Source organism: Orcinus orca, chromosome 4 (assembly GCF_937001465.1).
Source record: "Orcinus orca chromosome 4, mOrcOrc1.1, whole genome shotgun sequence".
NCBI lineage: Eukaryota > Metazoa > Chordata > Mammalia > Artiodactyla > Delphinidae > Orcinus > Orcinus orca.
The window spans coordinates 118,646,500-118,668,967 of NC_064562.1; the positions used below are offsets into that span (position 1 = coordinate 118,646,500).

The window sequence follows — 22,468 nt, forward strand, 5'->3', positions numbered from 1 at the left end:
CAGGAAGAGGCTGGGGATTCCACAGGCAGGAAGGAGAGCGGGAGAGGGCGGCGCCCGGGCCCAGGGAGAGAATTCTGCGCAGAGTGGGCTGAGAGATCAAGTACACAAAGACCAGCAGGTGGCCTCGGAGCTGCCCAGATGGAGACCTGGGGGCAGTGGTGTCTGATGAGTGGGGCAGGGAGCGGCGTGGGGTGGGCAGCAGCCGGGCAGAGTGAGTGGAGGGCCGGGCGAGCCAGGAAGCGGCAGGAGCTGCAAACACAGACTGGGGAGCGGCAGAGAGGACACGCGGAGGAAAGCAGGGACTTGTCAGTTTCGTCTGTGCTTAGCCTGAGGCAAAAAACCAGGGGTTTGGGGGTGCTTGACAGGAACAGCTGATGGCGGGCATTCTAAGAGGAGGCACAGGGCAGGGGCAGAAGTGGCAGAGAGGGAGCCCCCTTCCTTTGGAACTGCAAGAAAATGAAGTACATTGGGGAGGGGTGTTGGTGACCTCCAAGACTCAGGGTCCCATATTCTTTGTGGAGAACTATTCCAGGCAGAGAGGGTCTGGGGAGCACAGGGGATTGTGTAGGAAGTGGTCACCATTTCTTCTGCAGCCTGAGAGCTAGAATATAAACAAACTTGACCCAAAGCTACAGGGCCAGGCAGGCCAATGGTCACCCCGTGGGGTGGGCTGTAACCACGGAGGTTCTGGAAGGGCCGAGTGACCCCGTAGGCAACCAGTCTGTCACTGGAAACATTGACAGATGGGTGGCTGCATCAGAGATGGGTCCCTCTCCTAGGCATCCCCAAATTGGGTTTCTATGGCAACCTGCCTCCGACCTGCATATCCCTCAAACATTTAGCTCCAGCAAAGCACTTTCTGAGCACGGGCTCTGCATTCTCAGAGACAAGGAGGTGTGGTCTCGGCCCTGGAAAGCCGTGGTCTTGTCGGGGAGGCTGAAGAGAGACAGACACTCCACCTGGGTTTAGGATGAGGACGGCGCTGGGGAAACTGAGGCCAACACCGGACTCCTCCTCGGGAACCAGGGATGACTTCCAGAGGTGGCAATACCTAATAAGAGTTGAAAGTGAGCTGGAGTTAGTGAGGCAAAGGAAGCTGGGGCCTGAGGGAGCTGGGAAGAGGGGCAGCCCAGGGAAAGTTCTCAGCAATAGAGAGAAGAACTCGAAGAGGAGACAGGGAAGACGGTAAGGTGATGGTGTGGTTGTGGTGATGTGGGCCTCAAGGAAAATTTCCCTTTACCATATGTATGTATTTCTGTCAGGTTTACACTTTTATAAGGAACCTGTATTAATTTGGTAACTTAAATATTCATAAGAGTCAAAAAATGGGAACCTCCCAAATGCCCATCAACTGATGACTGGATAAGCAAAGGGTGGCACAGCCACACAGTGGATTATTATCCAGCCGTAAAGAGGAAGGAAGTGCTGATGCTACAACGTGGAGGAACCTTGAAACCACATGCTGAGTGAAAGAAGCCGGACACGAAAGGCCAAATACGCTACGATTCCATTTACATGAATTGTCCGGAAGCGGCAAATCCATAGAGACGGTAAGATGAGTGGTTACCGGGAGCTGGGAGGGGAGGGAATGGGGATTGTCTGCTTACTGGGTATGGAGTTTGTTTCTTGGATGATGAAAATGTTCTGAAATCAGAGAGTGGTGTTGGCTGTTCGATATTGGGAATGCACTAAAAGCCACTGAATTGTAAACGTTAAAATGATTAGAAAGATGAATTTTACATTATTTACCTCCATTTAAAAAAAAAAAAAGGATGACCCAGCAGAGCACCTGTACCCTTTGACCTGGAGACCACATGTCTGATCCAGAGGAAGAGCTAAATATGCTGATGGAAATAAACCAGTTTAGGGACTTCCCTGGTGGTCCAGCGGTAAAGAATCCAACTTCCAATGCAGGGGATGCGGGTCCGATCCCTGGGCGGGGAACTAAGATCCCACATGCCTCAGGGCAACTAAGCCCGCAAGCCACAACTACTAAGCTCGCGCACCTCAGTGAGAGAGCCTGCGTGCCACTAACTACAGAGCCCACGTGCCCTGGAGCCCGCGCACCACAACTAGAGAGAGAAAATCTGCATATCACAACTAGAGAGAAGCCGGCGAGCCACAACAAAGAGCCCACGCCACAATGAAAGATCCCTCAGGCCTCCACTAAGACCCGACACAGCCAAAAAATAAAGAAAATAAATAAATTAAAAAAAAGAAATAAACTGATTTATAAGTAGCAAATGTCACACACTCACACCCCATGACCATTCATTCCCTGTTTCCCACCCTGCCAGGATGCCTGCTCACGGGCCTTAGGAAGAACCACAGTGCCTCCATCGCCCATTCAGTTTCACTCATTTACCCACTCATTCATTCAGTAAGTATTTTATGGGCGCTCTCCCTGTGCCCACATTTCAGGTGAAATGCATGGCGGTGCCGCCCTCTCAGATCTCAGCTGTGGAGGGGAAGGCAGCCCAGGAGCCGATGCACATGGTCAATGGCCATGAGCGCTGTGAAGCCACCCAGGAGGGTCAGGGGTGGGGAGAGGACTGGTGTGCAGCCTCTCCTGCAGCCAGCTGTGCCTTGGAGCCAAAGGACGGGTCATTCAGAGGTGACTTGGTAACAGGGCCTCAAAAGCAGGTCTCGTGGCAACAGATGAGTTGGCTGCACGTGTCTAGGGTCACCACTGGGCCTCCCGTGCCTCAAGGGCCGGGAGTCCCTCCAGACCCTGTCGCCTTCTCCAGCCCATCACTGACCACGCCCCCCTGCAGCCACACTCAACGCCTCGCCGTTGTTCTAGCTTCTGGCCCTTGTCCATTTTGTTTCCTTTGCCTAGAACTTTCCTGCTTTCTACGCCTGCCCTCTGCCTGGTAACTTTTCCGATCTTCGTGTTTCAGCTTAGACGTGGCCTCCTCCAGGAAGCCTTCCTCAACTATACTGCCGATCCAGGGTCAGGCACCACCTCTGGCTCTCAGCACTGATCACACAGCGTCACTATTGTTTGATTTCAGCCGTGTGTCCCTGAATGGACCCTGAGCTCTGCCAGGACCAGAGACCTGACTGTCATCTCTGTGACCCAGTTCCAGCTAGGTGGAGAGGTCTGCAAATATGGAACGAAATTAATACACAGAACTTGCAATATTAAGGAACATAAAGTTTATAGTCTTCTATAAACATTAAATGTTCATAATACACCTGATAATTTCATTGAGATAGAGCTTATTAAGTCAAAAGTAGAAATAAAAATCTTTCACAAAATTTCCCTGAACAATGTGTCTTAATTCATTTCATATTCATTGAGTGAAGGAATAAGAACTGTAGAGTATTTAATCTTACAAGGTCAAAGACAAAAGCAGTAAACAATAAACAAAGCTCTTTGGCAGGTGGGCTGGCTCTCTCTCCCTTTCATAGACACACACACACACACACACACACACACACACACACACACACGTGCGCGCGCGCGCGCGCACACACACACACGGACAGCTACCTGAGACAGCAGCAGTTCTCAGTCACCAGGGAGTGCAGGGAGCCTATGATAAAGTACCTTTGTTTGTTCTCACTGGGAGCTGTAGGGAAGCAGCCGGCAGGTCCACGGGGACAGGACAAAAATGGAGAAGGTGAGATTCTCCATGAGCTTCTGGAGGAAGAGGTGTGGGCATAGCATTAACTGGAGGCACAAACACCCCGCACCTCCCAGTGATAAAACATCTCCCAGGGGCTATGAGCTGTTCTTACCATGGAGGACACCTCCTGTCATTTCCAAAGGGGCAGTGACTTCTGACATACAATTCCTAAGAGTGACACCTCCAAATTAATATGTCAAAATGCTTTTTAAAAATTTCTTTTTCCCTACTCTATAATTTTTATGTGCATCTTAGTGCTTTTTGGGAAAATAGATAAAAAACAAATGTATTTGGGGAAATAAACACAAAAAATTAGTCAGCTTCCCAGAAAATACATTTGTGTGTGTTTTCAACAGAATCAAGATTATAAAATTTCACAAGCATTCTGACTTAGCATTATAAGATTTCCTCAAAGCATAATGTTTGTAGCAGCTGTTGTAAACAGCTGTAAATCTGCCGTTTTATCTTTGTATACCCACCTCCTAACCCTGTCCTTGGTACACAGTAGGCACTTAATAAGTATCGCTATGTGTCACAGGAAGGCTAAATGGCCAATATTTCATTGATGGGATATACTGCCATTTACTTAACCATTTCCTGCCGTTGGACGTTGAGGTTGTTTCTACAGACCGGCTGTTATAAATCATTCTGTGATAAATTGTGCATATTATATCTGTGTGTCAATGATCAACCAAGTAGAGAATGCCCTAAAAGGGGTTTACCCAGTCAAAGGGTGTGAATAATTTTCAGGCTGCTGGCTCATCTGCCAGCAGACATTTTTTTCAAGCCAATATCTGCCTTATATTAAAGATTGGAAGTTGGGTAAATATTCCTTTATCCCAAACCCAACACCAAGGTAGCTAGAATTTACATTTTGTTTTGCAAAAGCAAGTGCATTCTCCTTTAGGAATAACATTGCATTTTCTTGACATGAATGCCAATATGAAATACATACTTTCGAGAAGTCCAAGAGAACTGACTCTGATGGGAATTGTATTTTAATAACAGTGACTTGCATTGAAAGCCAAAGGATGGAAGGAAAGGAGATGGGAAATTTACAAGTTACTTCTCATAAACAGAAAAAATAAAAGGGAGAAACTCAGGGAAATGAATCCTCTGTCCCTTAAGCACGTCTTGAATAAATACAGTGGCAGCAAAAAGCCAGAAGCTGCCCGGAGCTCTGTTTGAGCCAAACCCAGAGCCTCCATCAGGAGAGACCACTGTAAAATTGGGAGAGAGTTAAAAGTTCAAGTGCCTGATCCAGCTACCTAATTCTGCTATCATCTAATAAAATGTGATGAAGTGTTGAAGACACTAGATCATTAAGGGCTGTTGTGATAACAAGCAGCTTCAAATATCAGACATCCCACAGCCACTGAAGTTTACTGAGCGCTGTTTACTGTGGTTTTCACAGGAGAGGTTTATAGCCTCATGAATGTGTATGACCTTTAACATCTGCTCCTGTGTTCATAGACTCAGATGACACCTCCAGGCATGATGACAACCAGGTGTTGTATGGATATCACTAGGTCCTGGCAGAGGCTGTCTGTATTGGGGGATGGGTGCAGGACTGAAAATCTGGGAACCTGGGCTCTGAATGCTGTGACACTCTAGCACTGACTTGCTTTGGGTCCTTGGTCAAGGCGCTGCCTCTCCCTGGCCCCAGATTCATCCCCCTTCAGTGAGGACCTTAGATTGGATGGTCTCTGTGCGCCTTCCATTTCTTTGAAAATATCAACTAGTGATAAGAGCCAACATTATTGGGTGTTTACTACGTGCCAAGGGTCTCAAAAGCTCTACGGGACCAACCCTTGCCACCCCGGTCCCATCCCAAGCTCTCCTTTCTATCACCTCAGACTGACTCTGGCTTCAAGTGTTAGCTCAAACCATCTTCAAATTCCTCTGACCATTTTTTTTTTCAGTTGACCACCTCCTAGGGCTACCCGAGAGGCAAAACATTGAGGTTTCATAAACTGTGAAATAATAGACAATTTTAATCATTTTAATCAGCGCATACGTATCTGAGTGGCCTGTCCCCAGTGTCACACTGTGTGGACAGGTGTGGCAGCTTTGTAATGGGGTGCACGGAGCCCCCCAAGCCCAGACCACCTGAGGAGGTCAGATCTCTCCTCCAGAGCCTGGGTCACCCTTCCAATAGGGGTGCAATCAGCTCCAGTTTCCGTCTCCCCTGGGAGCACGTGAGTCCCCTGAGGGCAGGGACCACGTTTAGATTCAAACCTGCCATTCATGGTGCTGGGTCCAGGCCTGGGAGATGCTCCAAAAAATGTTGAAACGCATAGGTGGAAGGAGAGAGGTGGGGAGGGGACAAAGGAAGGAAAGGGGGATGGGGGACTGCCCCGGGCAGGATGGCATCAATGCCTCATGCTTAGTGAGCAAACAGTTCAGCCCGACTGGCAACCTCGCAATGAAGTGAGATCTGTTCTCCTGGGTCTGTTCCAAGGAGACTAGGATGAAAGCACGGTGCCCGGGATTTCACAGGTCACTGGAATCCGTCTCTGTCAGGCCCAGCTGAAAAGACATTCCCAGAGTCTGGGACTGAGCTGGTAACACCCCACAATGAACCCCCAGGGCCTCACCATCCAGGCACTTGGCTGGTGTGTTCCCATGACCTCGGGGGTTTGTAGCCAGGGCAAAGGAAGGAGAAAAACAGAAGCGGCTCTAAGAGGGTTTCCAGGAGGAGGCATATTTGGTCTCCTGCGTAGAAGAACACACCCTCACGTTGGTGAAGATTTTCCACTGTTAATCTCCCAATGGAGAGATAGAATAATTGACCAGGATTCTTACTTCATGGAGGAGAAAAAAGACTTAGGAACAAAGAGCTATTTACCCTGCAGCTCTTAAGAGGCCAAGCAGAACTAAAAACCTGCCCATTTTGACCCTGAGTCCACTCTCCAAACACCATGCTCTGGCTTTGCCCTTATTCTCTCCATCCTAACACAGAAGGCCTCCCCTGCTCCTAAGATGACCCTGCTCCACTTTCTCAGCAGGAGGATTCCTCGTATCCACCTCCTCCAGGAAGTCTTCTCCGATTAGGCATGCCTGCTCCCCCCATCCACCCACTCATCCCCTGGCCGGACCAGGTCTCTTCCTTTGGGCTTTAACACAGAATTCACCACCCTGTGTTGTACTTGTCTTCGATGTCATTTCCTCCCTCTATTCATTTATTCAAGAAAATTTACAGAGCGCCTAGAGGAAAGGAGACTGAGGCTGGGAAGTCCAATTGTGCAAAGCCATACAGAAAGCTAGATCAGAAGCCATGTGACTGTATGTTCACTCAGTGAATTTAGAGAGAGTTGCCACATGACTCCCAGACACTCAGCTCTTTCTAACACCTGCCGCTTTATGGGGCCTCATTTCTGCACAATATTTGGATTTCGGCCCATCCTCCTGGTCAGGACGGCAGGTGTAACTTAGTAACAGGAATTAGCCCAGTGGCCACCTGTCTACACAGGCACGTGGACCACGCCCACAGGACTTGACTGAACGCCCCGTAGAGCAGAGAGGGTATCATTTTCACTCTAGCACCTTCCGTCCTTGGTCCATTTATGGAGCCCCCACATGAGCAGTGAAGCTGGGCTCCTTTAGAGAATCCAACCATCGAAGAGCAGCGTTTAACTCCCAGATCTGCCACCAGATAGAGAGTAACTCTTTGGAACCTCAGTTTCCTTTGCTGCAAGATGAGAATATCACTAGTTCACAGACTGGTATAGATGATGCATTAATGATGACATGCAGCCCAGCTCCTCCTGGGCACTCAATAAACGGCGCACACATCATTATCATTATTGTTAAATGTTACCATCTCTGCCCTACAGCTTTTGTAGATAAGTCTCCTTTTAGAAGAGCTACCCCACAAACCAGGGATCTGGAGGAACACTGGGGTGAGAAGAGCTCGGGTTTGCTGCACGGATTGTAAGCAACCCAGCACGTTCTTGAGACCATTAGTCCTTCTGCTGCTCAGTTTTCCCATCTGTAAAATGGAGATTGTCGGACCTGCCCTCCTCTCTCACAGAGGGCGGAGGAAGGGTCCGATGCAGTGAGGCACATGAAAACGCTTTTTAAAAGTGTTCTTTAAAATTCACTTCGCAGAATACAAATATATGCTGTGACTGCCCCACTGAAAAACTCCGGATGGCTCCCTACTGATTCTGGGAGGAGATCCAAATTCCCGAGGCTACCATTCCCAGAACTTTGTGACTGGGGCTTTTTCTACTTCTCCAGCCTCTCTGAATGGCAGTTCCTGCCTGCCTCCTCCCATTCCCACCCCCATATCCTCCATCTGTCGCGGGCGGGAACCTCCCTGACCTCTCCCGACGAGCATCCATCACATCAGGCTACACTCCAATTACTTGCTCATGTGACCAGAGTCCCCGAGGGCAGGCGCTGTCTCGCTCAACGCCGTGTCCCCAACACCAGCACTCGGCCAGCCCAGACTTGCTAAATGTCTGCTGCAGGAAAGAAGCGGGTAGAGGGCTGTCTGAGGCACGGGCTGTTTTTGTCCTGTCCTATGGTGGCTTCTCCCTGCAGTGCTTAGCCGCTTGTGGGAAACAGGCCGGGGCAGCAGCAAGGTCCTCTCTGGCCTGGGCCCACACGGAGGACCCATTCTTGAGGCCGGTGCTCAGGCAGCCCTGGGAGGCATGGAGGTCAGCCCCCTTCAGGACAGAGAAAAGCCAAAGCACTGGATCCTGGCGATGTGGCTGCAGTGGGGAGGGGTGGGAGGAGCAGGTCAGAGGAGAAGGAGAGGGGAGAGAAAGGGGGAGCAGAGGAGGACAGGGAACAGGCCTGCCTCCCCCTCTTTCTTTTAAAACTGGACAGGGGGCTTCCCTGGTGGCGCAGTGGTTGGGAGTCCGCCTGTGGATGCAGGGGACACGGGTTCGTGCCCCGGTCCGGGAAGATCCCACATGCCACGGAGCGGCTGGGCCTGTGAGCCATGGTCGCTGAGCCTGCGCGTCCGGAGCCTGTGTTCCGCAGCGGGAGAGGCCACAACAGTGAGAGGCCCGCGTACCGCAAAAAAACAAAAATAAAAACAAAAACAAAATAACTGGAGAGGTCAAGTGGTATACAGGTTGAAAGCGGACTCCAGGACCAGCCACTCACCACCTGAGCCACCACTTAACCGCTCCATGCCTCAGTTTCCTCATTTGTAAGAAGGGATAATCAAACAAAAATCTACACATGACAAATGCTGGAGAGGGTGTGGAGAAAAGGGCACCCTCCTACACTGTTGATGGGAATGTAAGTTGGTGCAGCCACTATGGAGAACAGTATGGAAGTTCCTCAGAAAACTAAAAACAGAATTACCATATGATCCAGCAATCCCACTCCTGGGCATATATCCAGACAAAACTATAATTCAAAAGATACATGCACCTCCTATGTTCATAGCAGCACTCTTTGCAACAGCCAAGACATGGAAACAACCTAAATGTCCATCAACAGCGGAATGGATAAAGAAGATGTGGTACATGTATACAATGGAATACTACTCAACCGTAAGAAAAGCATGAAATAATGCCACTTGAAGCAACATGGATGGATCTAAAGATTATCATACTAAGTGAAGTGAGTCAGAAAGACAAATACCATATGATATCACTTATATGTGGAATCTAAAATATGACACAAAAGAACCTATGTATGAAACAGAAACAGACTCAGGGACGTAGAGAACAGACTGGTGGTTGCTAAGGGGGAGGCGGTTAAGAGAGGGATGGAGTGGGAGGTTTGGGTTAGCACATGTAAACTTTTATATATGGAATGGATAAACAACAAGGCCTACTGCATAGCACAGAGAACTATATTAAATATCCTATGATAAACCATAGTGGAAAACCATTTTTTTACATATTTAAAAAAATGTATATATATGTTCAACTGAATCACTTTGCTGTATAGCAGTAATTAACACAACATTGTAAATCAACTATACTTCAATTAAAATTTTTTTTTTTTTTTTTTCTGCGGTACGTGGGCCTCTCACTGTTGTGGCCTCTCCCGTTGCGGAGCACAGGCTCCGGACGCGCAGGCTCAGCGGCCATGGCTCACGGGCACAGCCGCTCCGCGGCATGTGGGATCCTCCCGGACCGGGGCACGAACCCGCGTCCCCTGCATCGGCAGGCGGACTCTCAACCACTGCACCATGACGGAAGCCCCCTCAATTTTTTTTAATTAAATAAAGCGCAGGACTCCACAGGGTGGCTGTGAAGATTAAAAGACTGAATAGTAATGAGTGCCTGGCACCTAGTGAGCGCACAGGAAGTCTCAGCTGTTATTCTTAAAAATCAGGCATCATTCAAACGTATTGATCCTTTCCACTCCACCACTGTCTTTATTATCTTTCTGTCCAAATATCATCAATTCAAAATTTTCAGCAAGTTTCCTTTTATGGGAAAACTCAACACAGAATTGAACTTAAAAAAAAAAATCATTTGCCACTCCCCTACACAAGAACTTTCTCAGCTCTTCATTTCCTACAGGAGAATTCCTCTTCCTTGTCTGGCCTCCAGCATCCTCTGAGATCTGGTCCAATCAGCCTTTGCTCTGTGTCCTGCTGCTGCTCTGTGAAAGCTCATCCCAGCCACACCGATCACTGGCACATGCCTTGCCCATGCCTTAGCTTCAAATCACCTGCCACATCTCAGCCACCCAACCTCCCAAATTCTAAACTCATCCTCATCTCATATGTCACTTCTGCAGCCAGGCTGGGAGAAGCAAGCATTCCTTCCATATGTGGATCTGGGGGTCCCGGGCCATGAGATCCTAGGGCCTGGGAACAGGATTTACTTGTAAATAATAACAATAACAATAATAGTGGTAGTAATAACAATAATACATTTATAATAATAATGCTAATGGCCACTGTTGTATAACCATGTTTATGGACCAAAGACCATGCAAAGCATCTTCTCATAGCCTGGGAGGCAGCACAGTGTCAGCTTAATAGCCTGCATTTGGACCTAGACCACCTAGGTTCAGATCTAGCTCCCCACTTTCTGGCTGGATGACCAGAGCTGTGCCCCGGGTGACAGTGCTGTGCCTCATTTTCCCAGCTGTAACACAGGGTTAGTAATTGTGTGCGTATATGACTGCTGTGATGCCTGAGTTAATACACATGAATGCTGAAAGCAGTGCTTGGCACAGAGAAGCTCTAGACTCATGACTGCTGTTATTAAAGGTCGTTATTTTTTTCCACCCAGCAGCTCTATAAGGAAAGCGTTTTGCAGAAGAGGGAGCCAAGGCTCACGGAGGTGAGAAACAATCTGGAATGGGGGGAAAGAGCCACACGGGATTCAGATTCGACCCGTTTGTTTAACCCTGAGGCCTGAGCTCACGTCTTCTCCGCATTGCCAGCATTGACTGGAGTTTTGCTGTCATGTTTCCACAGGATCAATTTGTGATCACTGGAACTTGCTGGAAACGCAGAATCAGACCCATACCTATGGCCTTGACTGCTTGTTGACAAGACCCCCAGGTGATCGTGTGCACTCTGACCTCTGAGTGCCCAGCGGGACACGCATTCACTGTCCTGTAAGGCAATGGCTACCTTAGTTACTGCTGTGCTCGGGGCATGGAGAGCATCAGGCTGAACAAGAAACATTTGTTAACTGACCTCAGGAAGAATATCATACCCTCCAATTAAATTCCTGCTGTCCTCCTCCCAGGCATGGTCTCCTGTGCTTAGGACCAGATTCCTGAGCGGATGGAGATGTGGTTCCAGGTGGTGGCCAAGGCCTGGGCTCTTAGGTGTCCAGTCATCCAGTCTGTCCATTCGACAAATATTTCTTGAGTCCAAGCTTGATCTGGGCTCCATGCAAGGTGTGAGGTTGTGAAGTTGTGAAGAAGACCAAGGAAGACTTTGGTCTCCCCCAGTATGGCAGATGGCCTAATTTCCTGCTGGATAAAGCACTTAAGGCATCTTCTGCATGAAGGGTTGAACTCACAAGCCCGGAAATCTACCTGATAGATGCTGCCCTGGGAAGGCTGTGCTGTTCTCTGTAAATTAGGGGAATGGGATTTAACACTTATGCAGAGACAGTCATGACCCTGGAACTGAGACCACCACATAAGCTAGGACCCTTGAAGGAATGGTCCCTCAGCAAAAGAATAGATCAGATGGAGAAATTCTACCTTTAGCACAAAAGATCACAGGAATGCTTGTCTTTCTCAGCCAGAGCTCTAGGTGAGGAAAAAATATCTCCCTTGAGAACATGTGACCACAGGCCTGTATCTCATGGGAATGTGGGGTTGAACTCATACCGTCCAAATGGCCCATAAATCTCCAGTGAGCAAATAAACAGGAAAAGGTTTTCTGAGCCAGTGAAACTCTGGTTATTATTCTCCTAATATTCCTAACACCCACAGGCCAGTGATATTCCAGAAATTCCTGGGCCAGTAATGCCCCTGATATCGTTGAGCCTATAATACTGTTATGGCTGCAGCTGAGACACCCAGGACTCACACCAGTAAAGCCCCACAGACCAAGATTACAGAACACCCAAGAAAGCAAGTTTTTCATGAATGGAGACCTAAGACATAATCAGCAGAGTTAAGTTCCCCAAGATCATCAAATAGTAGAACTATTGGATAGAGACCATAAAGTAGATCCTAAAAATAACGTCTAACTTTTATATAGCACTTATTATGGGTCAGGTACTGCTCTAAGAGTTTTTGTTAATATATTGACTCATTTAACCTCAAAATAATTTTAGGGAGTTAGGTGTTATTGTAACTTCCACTTTAAAGATGATAACACTGACGTACAGAAAGATCACAGGATCTAAATTTGAACCCCAGTAGTCTGAATACAGAGACTTCCTGCTGCAGAAAAATACAGCAACCTTGAAGATTCATCTGAGGAAATTAACTAGAATGTTACTTAGAGAGATAGACTTAGAAAACATGAAAGAGAGGTTATGAGCTGAGGAAAAATAAGGTAGTCCAACAATACTAATATGAGTTCCAGAAGGAAAGAAAGGAAAAAGGAAGGAGGGTAATAGTCAAATACATAATGACAGAATTTTACAGAAATACTGAAAAATATAAATTCTCAGATTCAAGAGTTATGTTCCAAGTGGGATAGATAAAAATAAATGTCTTACAGCAGAACTTTATAATCCCAAGAGAAAGAGAAGATCCTAAAAGCAACCAGAGAGAAAGTGACAGATTACCTAAAAATATACAGCAATTACACCAATAGCAGGTGTTTTGACAGAAACCAGAAGACAATGGAATAACATCGTCATATTACCAAGAAGAAATAACTGAGGATCTAGAATTCTATATCCAGCTAAATGATCACTCAATAGTGAAAGCAAAATAAAGACATTTTCAGGCAAAAACTGAGAAGGCTAACTGCTAAGGTGCCTTGTTGATAAAATGCTAGCAATCAACAGGCTCCTGGGAGAACTAAACTGAACCCAAAAGGAAAACATAAAATACAAGAGGGAATGGTAGGCAAAGAAATTGGTAAATCTAAACAAGTAATGACTATATAAACTAATAATGACTAATTTGAGATGTATAAAAACAGAGTGGAAATATATTATTGGACAATATGAAAGATGCAAAAAGATATATCATAATTAAAGTCTTCTAAGATCCTGTGTACAGGTGGAAGATAGAGATATTAATCCAAAGACGCACATTGAAACATTAAAGAGTAGTCACTAAAAGAGTAGAAATATAATGTATACCTGGGGTAAAATGTGAAACAAAGAAAACAATCAGTTTTACAGAAAGCAAGAAAGGAGAAAAATAAGAATCATAGCAAAGACAGGGTAAATAATAGGCACAAAACAAGATGATGGAAATCAAATGTATATATCAGTTATTATAATAATTATAAATGGACTAAACTCTCCATTAGAGATCAGGGAACATCCATTGGATTTCTAAAATAAAGCTACATGCTGTTACCAGAGACACACCTAAAATATATGGACAGAGAAAGATTGACTTTTAAAAGAATAGGAAAAGTTGTACCAAGCAAATACTAACCACCAAAAGAAACTCAATATAGCTATTTAACTTTAAACAAAATAGACCTGAAAACACAAAATGTTATAAGGATAAGGAGGGTCACTACCTAACTGTAAAACAAAGATTGATAGCATGCTAGAAAAATATTAGACTTAAATGCATTGAATAATATAGCCTCAAAATACGCAAAGCAAAACTTAAGAAAATTAGAAAGAGAAATCGCTAAATCTACACAATAGTTGGATGTTTAAACACACCTTCCTCAGACCTTGACAGATCAAGCATACAAAAGCACCAGTCAGGACAAATCACATTTGAAGAACACAGTTAACAAGCTTGATACAATGATATATATAGGAGTCTGAAAGTAATAATAACTCAATACATTTCATTTTCAAACACACGTGGAACATTTGCAAGAAGTAATCATAATCTTGGAAATAGAGCAAGTCCCCACAAGTAAAAAAGATATTAGGGGGGTTTTGTAATCCATTTACTGGGTCCCCTAAGCAAGCCATTTTTCTCCCTGGGCTTCAGTTTCCTCAGATGAGATAGTTGAACCGATTTATCCCCAAGTCTCAGATAACTGCTTTATTTTTTAAGCTTAATTTAGATTATCCCCAGTTTCACTACTGCTAAATATCACACGGATCAAGACAAATTCTTTCTCACTGTAAAAACCTGTCAAATCCCTTTCACAATATAATGTCAGTTTTCTTCTCTTTCTTATCATTTCAGACAAATGACGCCTCTTTCGGCTTGCCTTCACCTTAACCTTCCCAAGTTGGCTGTTGAGACAGACGGCCCATTCATGTTTATCTGCTTCATTGATTCATGAAAGAAATAGACCAAACCAGTCATCACGCAGCCCCTCAGTCATCGTCCACAGCCAGGCAGCATCCTCACACCGTCCTGTCTCCACGGTTCTCTCCCCTCCGATCTTTTCTCCACACTGGGTCCAGAATGGTCTTCCTAAACACACAAAGTCATCCCCCTGCTGGAAGCTCCCCTATGGCTGCAAGGGAGCCACAAGCTCAAATCCCTACAGCAGCCCAGCAGCATGCTCAATGGGTCCCTTCCCTGGCAAAGCCTGAATGGGGATCCTTTTCTTCTGAGGATCTAGACTATGGAAAACTCTGCTCTATTGTTCAAAGGCTTTCTTCTTGGTTTATCTACTCCCCGCCCTGCACAGCTTTAGAATCTGGCAAATGTCTGGAGGAGAAAATGAACCGGGTATTTGACTCCCCTACCCCCGTCTCTAATTCTGTCTATCTGGCCCCATGAGTGGGCATCTCTCTGTACCTAGCAGCAGCACCCAATCTACCAGGCCTGGGCTCATGGCCTTGCCCCCAGGTAGCAAAAGACCCCAGAGAAAAAGCAGCAGCTGGCCCTCCACGGTTCTCCCCTCTCCAGAGCCTGGCTGCCTCTAGTTCTCACTGTTTCAGCGGCTCCCTGAGGATTTAAACGGATAACTTTTATATTTTATATAAAACAGACTTTCTCATTGTTCTTGGCAGGAGTGGTTGTCTGCTAACAACTCCATCCTATCCAGGACTGCAGCTCATTTTTTAACCCCGAACTTGCTGGCTTCAGAAGTCCAGAGGCAGGAGCAATGAGCTTGTGGAAGAAGTGCTGTGTCCAAAGTACCCTGAACTATGTGTCCAGGACATCGGAAAGTGACCTGACCAAGAGCTCCCGCAAGACAGATTGTGGCTAGGTCATTCTATTCCCCCTGTCAATTCAGGCCCCTCAAAAACCATGCACCTCTCTCTTCCTTAGTGCCTAGGGAGAACTACACACCTCTGCTGATATTAACATGTTTCTCATCAACAAAATCAACATGACTTTGCCATCTGACCCCTCAAAAGAAATCTTACCTCTCATCTGTAACTCAGTTGGCTATTCTGCATTTTATTCAACTCCTGCATTTCTCAGTGACAGAAAAAGCCCTAGTGCCCTCCTCCCAGCTCCTAGTCTGCAGCCTGGATCCCAACATCTCAGTCATTTTAAGGGGTCTGCAGACGTGGCTGGAATGTTCCTAGTATAGTGAAGTCCTTGAAGCTAATTTTCCTGTGTGGATAATGGCTATGGAAGCCAATGCACCTGGCCTCAAAAATGTTAGCTGCTTCTGTGGAGGACTGTTTGCAAAGCTGGTCAAAAGAATCCCTCCCTCCTCTGTGTGCATATGCATTTGTAATGTGATTCCCCCGCCTTGTCACATGGTTGGAGCAATAGAGAGGGGCAGAAGTGACCGTTGTGGGTTTTCTGAGCCTGGGTCTCTGAAACTCTTAAAGCACCTGCTCTCTCTCTTTTGGAACGCTGCCTTGGGACCACCAGGTGCAGGAGCTTGAGCTAGCCTCCTGGAGGATGAGAAGCCTCCTGGAGCAGAGATGAGCATCCTACCCGAACAGAACAGCTGACTGCTGGCTGGAGCCAACCACCAGGTTTGAGGCCATCTTAGACAACCCAACCCCACTCAAACTGTCGGATGAGCATGGCCACATGAATGACCCAGGTGAGATAAGCAAAAAAACTACCTGTCACGCCAATCCAAACTCCTCAGCAATATAGGTGAACAAATGAAACAGTAATGGTTTTAATCAGTAAGCTTTGGGAGTGGTTTATTACTCAACAATATCTAACTAATGAGCCTTCCTTCTGCCAATTATATGAAGTGTTCTGATGACGATGATGATTTATGTTAACTGGGTGCTTCCTCTGTGCTGGGCTCTAAGTGTTTTACAAGTTTAAAGCTCTTATGTTCTTACAACAATGCTATGAGTTAAGGACTCTCATTGCTAACAAGGAGACTGAGGCCCCAAGAGATGAGGCAATTTGCATAAGGCCGCAGAGCAAGCAGGTAGTGGAGTGGGAACCGGAACTCCGGTATGCTGGCCCCAATTCCTACATCCTTTGCCACTGCCCACACTACTTCTCTCTCATCCTGAAATTCTCCCCCCCGCCCGGCAACCCCCCATTCCCTCCCCACCTCCTGGTAACTTCCCTCTGGGGCCTGCATAGAATGACACGGAAGGAAGAACTCACATTTGTCTACTGAGTATTCATTTACACAATAACATGCACCACACCTGCTGGGCGCCCAATACTCTTCTAGAAATTAAGGATACCGATTTCTAGAACACAGTAGACCAGACCTCTGCTCTTAAAGTCTAAACCCGTGCCTAGCACATACAACCACTCTTAGCACATTCCCTCAGGGGATCCTCACAGCAGCATCATGAGATAGACAGCACCATCCCCCTCTTACAGATGAGGCTGAGGGGAATAAGGACACTCACTCAAGGTCACCTAGGGCTTGGGACCCAGGGTGTCCTGACCCCAGACCTAGGCTTTCCCCAATTCACCATGAGACCTTCTGCCACCCACAGCTCCTTGAGGATGGATGTCCTCCAAGTCTTCTCCAAACTAAAGACCCCATTTCCCTTCTTTGTCCTTCTTATGTTTTGGTTTCAATCCCAAGAACCTCTTGTTCACCAATGTTTATTTTTAAGACTTGATTTCAGCTCAATTGTGTGCACATTTATGGAGTGCGGGGCATCTGCCAGGCACTGGGTAAGGGGATGGAGCTCAGGGGGAATCCCGGTCCAGCTGCTTAAGAAAACTGCAGAAGAGGTGGCTGCTGGCTTGAAATAATATGGGGTGGAGCGTGGGTTCCATATGGACTGAAAAGGTCTCCCTTTCCACACACCCCACCCCAGGGAGCAGCAACAACCAATGCCAGCCAAATCAATAATAGCATCTATTGCACCCATCTGGTTTGCTCAGAGCTAAGATCAGGCACGGGGCGGTCCGAGAACAGACCAGGGGCTTGAGGGTCCTATTGGACCCAAAGCAGTTGGAATCTCGCCTGTGCCGATCGCTGTACGACTTGGACAGTGACTTGTCTGCTCCAAGTCTCAGTTTCAACATCTGCAAAATGGGAGACAATACCGATTTCTTGGCATCATTACACAAATTAAATGTAGCAACATGTGTGAAAAGGCCTTGAAAGATGCCCAGCATAAATTTAGTAGCATGTGGGGCTTCAATAATTTTACCCAAAATAATAATACTATCCAATATTTAGTGAGGACTTGTATGCCAATCCCTGTTTTAAGCACATTACATATTTGGTTCAGTTCCTCCTACAAATATATGACAGGTGCTATGCTCACTGCTTTTCATTTGAGGCAATGGAGGCACAGAGGGATTAAGTCCATTTACCCACAGCTAATAAGTGGCCTGAGAGGCCAGCTCCAGAATCCACAATCTTAACCAACACGCTCTCCAGCCCCAATAAAATAATATGATGACAGTGCAAGGCTGAATGGGAGATACTAGTAAATATAATACACAATATGATCTCAGGTTGAAAAAAGTCTGGCTGCATCCGATGAACGTCAAAATGTTGAAAGTGAACATCTCCTAATGGTGGGATTCCATGTGTTTTTGTTTATTTATTTTTTGTATTTTCCAAACTTACTGAAATAAACATAATCAATTTTTAGAAGCAGGGAAAAAATCGTTATTTAAAATGTTTCTTAGTAGCTACTATGCCAGGCTTGGTTAGGCACTGTGCATATCTTTAAGGATATTATATTATCCTGGGTTTTCAGGCACTATCTGGAAAGTTTCTAGCTTGACACAGAATAGATACTCAATACATGTTTATCCTCTTTCCTCTCAGGAGCAACAGCTATTTCTAGTGTCCCACAAAGCACCCATGGCATGCTTCTTCCTAAAGTGGGCCCTAAAACTGTTATGAAGGCAACAGAACCAAACAATAGCTTACTGATTTTGTTTCTTTACATTCACTCTGAAGATAAGCTCCCAAGTTTTCCCAGTTCATATTTTGGATCCCTGAACTTAATTTTGGGATTTTACTGTGGGGGCACCTCTGGGTTGATGTCCAGGCACCAGCAGGTGGAATCTGGGGTAATATGGAGGTATATGCGGTGTTCTTTCCATTCCATGGGAAGCAGGGAGGTAGGAGTAAAGCCACCCTCTGCCCTTCACCCCAGCTCTGTGACCTTGAGCAGATGCATAAAAACTTCAGTTTCCTGATCTGTAAAATGCTATCCTCTTCTTTATCCCTGGTATGGTTGTCAGGAGACTCAAACAAGAGCACACACAAGGAAATACTTTGAAAACTTTAAAGTTCCATCCAGAAACAAGAGGTGGGAAATACCTAGAGGAAGCCACGCAGCCTCTAAGCCACTTGCTATGGTCTGAACATTTGTGTCCCCCCAAATTTTATATGTTGAAATCCTAATGCTCAATGTGACAGTATTAGGAGGTGGGGTCTTTGAGAAGTGCTTAGGTCATGAGGGTGGAGTCCCCATGAATGGGATTAGTGGCCTCGTAAAAGGACGCCACAGAGCTTCCTTCTGCCATGTGAGGACACAACAAGGAGTCAGCTGTCTGTAACCCAGAAGAAGATGTCCCGCCTTCCAGAACCCAACCATGCTGGCACCCTGAACTCAGACTTCCAGAACTGTGAGAAATAAATTTATGCTGTTTATAAGACCCCAGTTTGTGGGATTTTATTTTAGCCACCTGGATGGACTGAGACAACACTGAGCACACAGTGGATGGAAAACAGACAGGAAATTGAGAACCTGACAATAATCCCTGGCAACTCAGGTAATTACGTTTCATTCAAGTTCACTTCCCTATATAATATTACACTATCAGAAGTTTATTTCTCAGACTGTGGATTTTTTTTTAATTTTTAGTGGAGTATAGTTGCTTTACAATATTGTGTTAGTTTATACTGTACAGCAAAGTGAATCAGCTATATGTATACATATATCACCTCTTTTTTGGATTTCCTTCTCATTTAGGTCACCAAAGAGTATTGAGTAGAGTTCCCTCTACTATACAGAGGGTCCTCATTAGTTATCTATTTTATACATAGTATCAATAGTCTGTATATGTCAATCCCAATCTCCCAATTCATCCTACCCCCGCTTCCCCCTTGGTATTCATACATTTGTTCTCTACATCTGTGTCTCTATTTCTGCTTTGTAAATAAGATCGTCTGTACCAATTTTTAGATGCAGAAAAAGCTTTCGACAAAATTCAACACCAATTTATGATAAAATACTCTCCAGAAGGTAGGTATTGAGGGAATATACCTCAACATAATAAAGGCCATATATGACAAACGCACAACAAACATCATTCTCAATGGTGAAAAACTGAAAGCATTTCCTTTAAGATCAGGAAGAAGACAAGGTTGCCCACTGTCACCACTATTATTCAACATAGTTTTGGAAGTCCTAGACATGGCAATCAGAGAAGAAAAAGAAATAAAAGGAATACAAGTTGGAAAAGAAGAAGTAAAACTATCACTGTTTGCTGATGACATGATACTCTACATAGAAAATCCTAAAGATGCCACCAGAAAACTACTAGAGCTAATCAATGAATTTAGTAAAGTTGCAGGATACAAAATTAATGCACAGAAATCTCTTGCATTCCTATGCACTAACAGCGAAAGATCAGAAACAGAAATTAAGGAAACAATCCCATTTACCACTGCAACAAAAAGAATAAAATACCTAGGAATAAACCTACCTAAGGAGGCAAAAGACCTGTACGTAGAAAACTATAAGATACCAATGCAAGAAAGCAAGGCAACACAAGCAGATGGCGAGATATACCATGTTCTTGGATTGGAAGAATCAACATTGTGAAAATGACTATACTACCCAAAGCAATCTACAGATTCAATGCAATCCCTATCAAATTACCAACGGCATTTTTCACAGAACTAGAACAAAACATTTTATAATTTGTATGGAAACACAAAAGACCTCGAATAGCCAAAGCCATCTTGAGAAACAAAAATGGAGGTGGAGGAATCAGGCTTCCCGTGAGTTCTTTTTGAAAGTGAAGGTATTTAGATATTTAGATGTTATGTAGACCCTATAGCGGTCTAAATATGAAAGTGGATTCTCAGAGGACACGGTTAGACAGCGGGTCAGAGACTCCCCCGCCACGCACCCGACAGCCCCGGGGAGGGTGAGAACAGCTGTCTCTTCCGGAGGCCTCTGCAAGCAGCTCTTTGAACTCCATATCTCTCCTGCCAGCATCTCTGACAGACTGTGTCTTGGCCGATGGGACACAGCCCTGGACAGGAAGGCACAAGACCCACACTCTGGTCACCGCACGTCACTGGTTCTTAGGTCCCTCCCCTGCCTCCTGGACGGTCACAGGGCACAGCCTCCGAGTTCCCTTCAGCTCTGAGACTGGGTTCTCAGCCTGTCCTGGGCTCTCCCTGGGGAGCTCCTCCCTGACCCCCAGTGGGGTCGGACCCCCTGCTGCCCCCACGGCTCACTGCAGGGGGATAGCCTGTTTACAGGGCCGTCTCTCTCTCCTCCAGGAGTTCTTTCTCCTCTTCTCTGCTCCCCGGCACCTCGGAGATGCTAGGTGAACCTCTATGGAATGAAGGAGTGACTGAACAAAGGGGTGGAGTGGAAGACAGAGCAGCAAGACAGAAAGCATGACCCGGAGCAGCCCCACACAGCCTCCGCTCAGACCCGTGAGCAGAGCTCATATCCTGGAGAACCTTCTGGAGCCTCCGCCCTCCCAGGCTGTGCTGGGCTGGAGGAGAGAGATGAGAAGGCAGGTCTGTCTTTGAGGAGCACAGAGCTTGGCGGGGAGACAGGCAAGTGACAAGACAGCAAAGAGCAAGGCATCTGGGACAGGGCTGCTGGGTGCAGTGGGAAATGGGAGTCTGGGAAGCCCAGGGGCAGGGGGTCCAGGGTCTGGGAAGACTTCTAGGGACTGGGAGGTAAGAAAGGGGAGGGCTAACACTTTCTAAGAACTGAATATAGGCCAGGCACCCTGCCCTGATTCACTCATGCCTCATAAAAATGTCTTACAGGGAGGGAAACTGAAGTACAGCTCCTAGAGAACACCTGTCCAAGGCCCCGTAGTTGGTAAGAGGTGTGGCTGGAATTCACACTGAGAGAGGCTGGGGCCTGGGCCCCTTTGCTGCAGTGCTTGCACCTGAACAAACATCTCTTCAAGCAACAGAACACAAAGAAACTATCAGGGACTAAAAATAACCGCACACATGGACAATTGCGAACAAGGCACCAGAAAGCCAAAACCCAACTGCCACTTCCAAGGTGCCGGGAGCGAAAGCAGGGTCCCGCGCACGATCCCTGCACACAGCACCACGCAGGTGGAGGCAGGGGGCAGACCCCCTAAGCCACCCCTCAGGCCGGACCCACCAGTCCACCCCCAGCCTCACCCCATTTAAGGAACCAGCTTATCCCCCTTCAGGGAGTGAGCAAGGGAAGCTGTTACTTGTTTTCGTCCCTCCTGCGACAGCCCGAGCCCCAGTAAAGCCTTGCCTGGATTTCTCATCTGGTCTCCTATCAATTTCTATTGATTAAAGAGTCCAGGAACCCAGGTCGGTAACAGCACCTGGCACATCTGGCCCCATGGCGTGTCCTCGGATTTATAGAATAAATCTTGATAAAAGACTCCATCACTTGATCTGCACAGGGAGGTGCTCTGCGATGAGAATTCTAAAGCCCTTCCGGTGAAGCAGAGGATCTGGCTGGGTCCTCAGAGCCCCAGCTCCCACTGCATTAGGGGAGCCCAGGCAGAGAGCGGAGGGTCTCCCTTAGCAAGCAGCATTCTGATTAGACAGCCCGGCAACAGCACGACATCTTCATCAATCCTCCTTGAGGGGCTGTTCCCGACTCAGCCTGGCGCACGGATTTCCCAGGGGCTGAGCGGCTGCTGCTTCCAGGTCCCCCTAAGGCCAGACCTCGGGGACTCACTTCATTTTCCTCCATGTCCTCTTCCGCAGCACTGAT

General features: G+C 46.6%; 1 protein-coding gene across 1 annotated transcript in view; it reads right to left on the minus strand.

Annotated features, from left to right (window-relative positions):
- The window catches only part of C4H4orf50 (chromosome 4 C4orf50 homolog), a 116,230-nt gene that overhangs the window by 28,488 nt on the left and 65,274 nt on the right, over window positions 1-22,468 (minus strand). The window contains exon 14 of the mRNA XM_049708913.1: window positions 3,554-3,646. The gene's annotated coding sequence lies outside the window, so the exon portion shown is untranslated. The remainder of the gene's footprint in view (window positions 1-3,553; window positions 3,647-22,468) is intronic.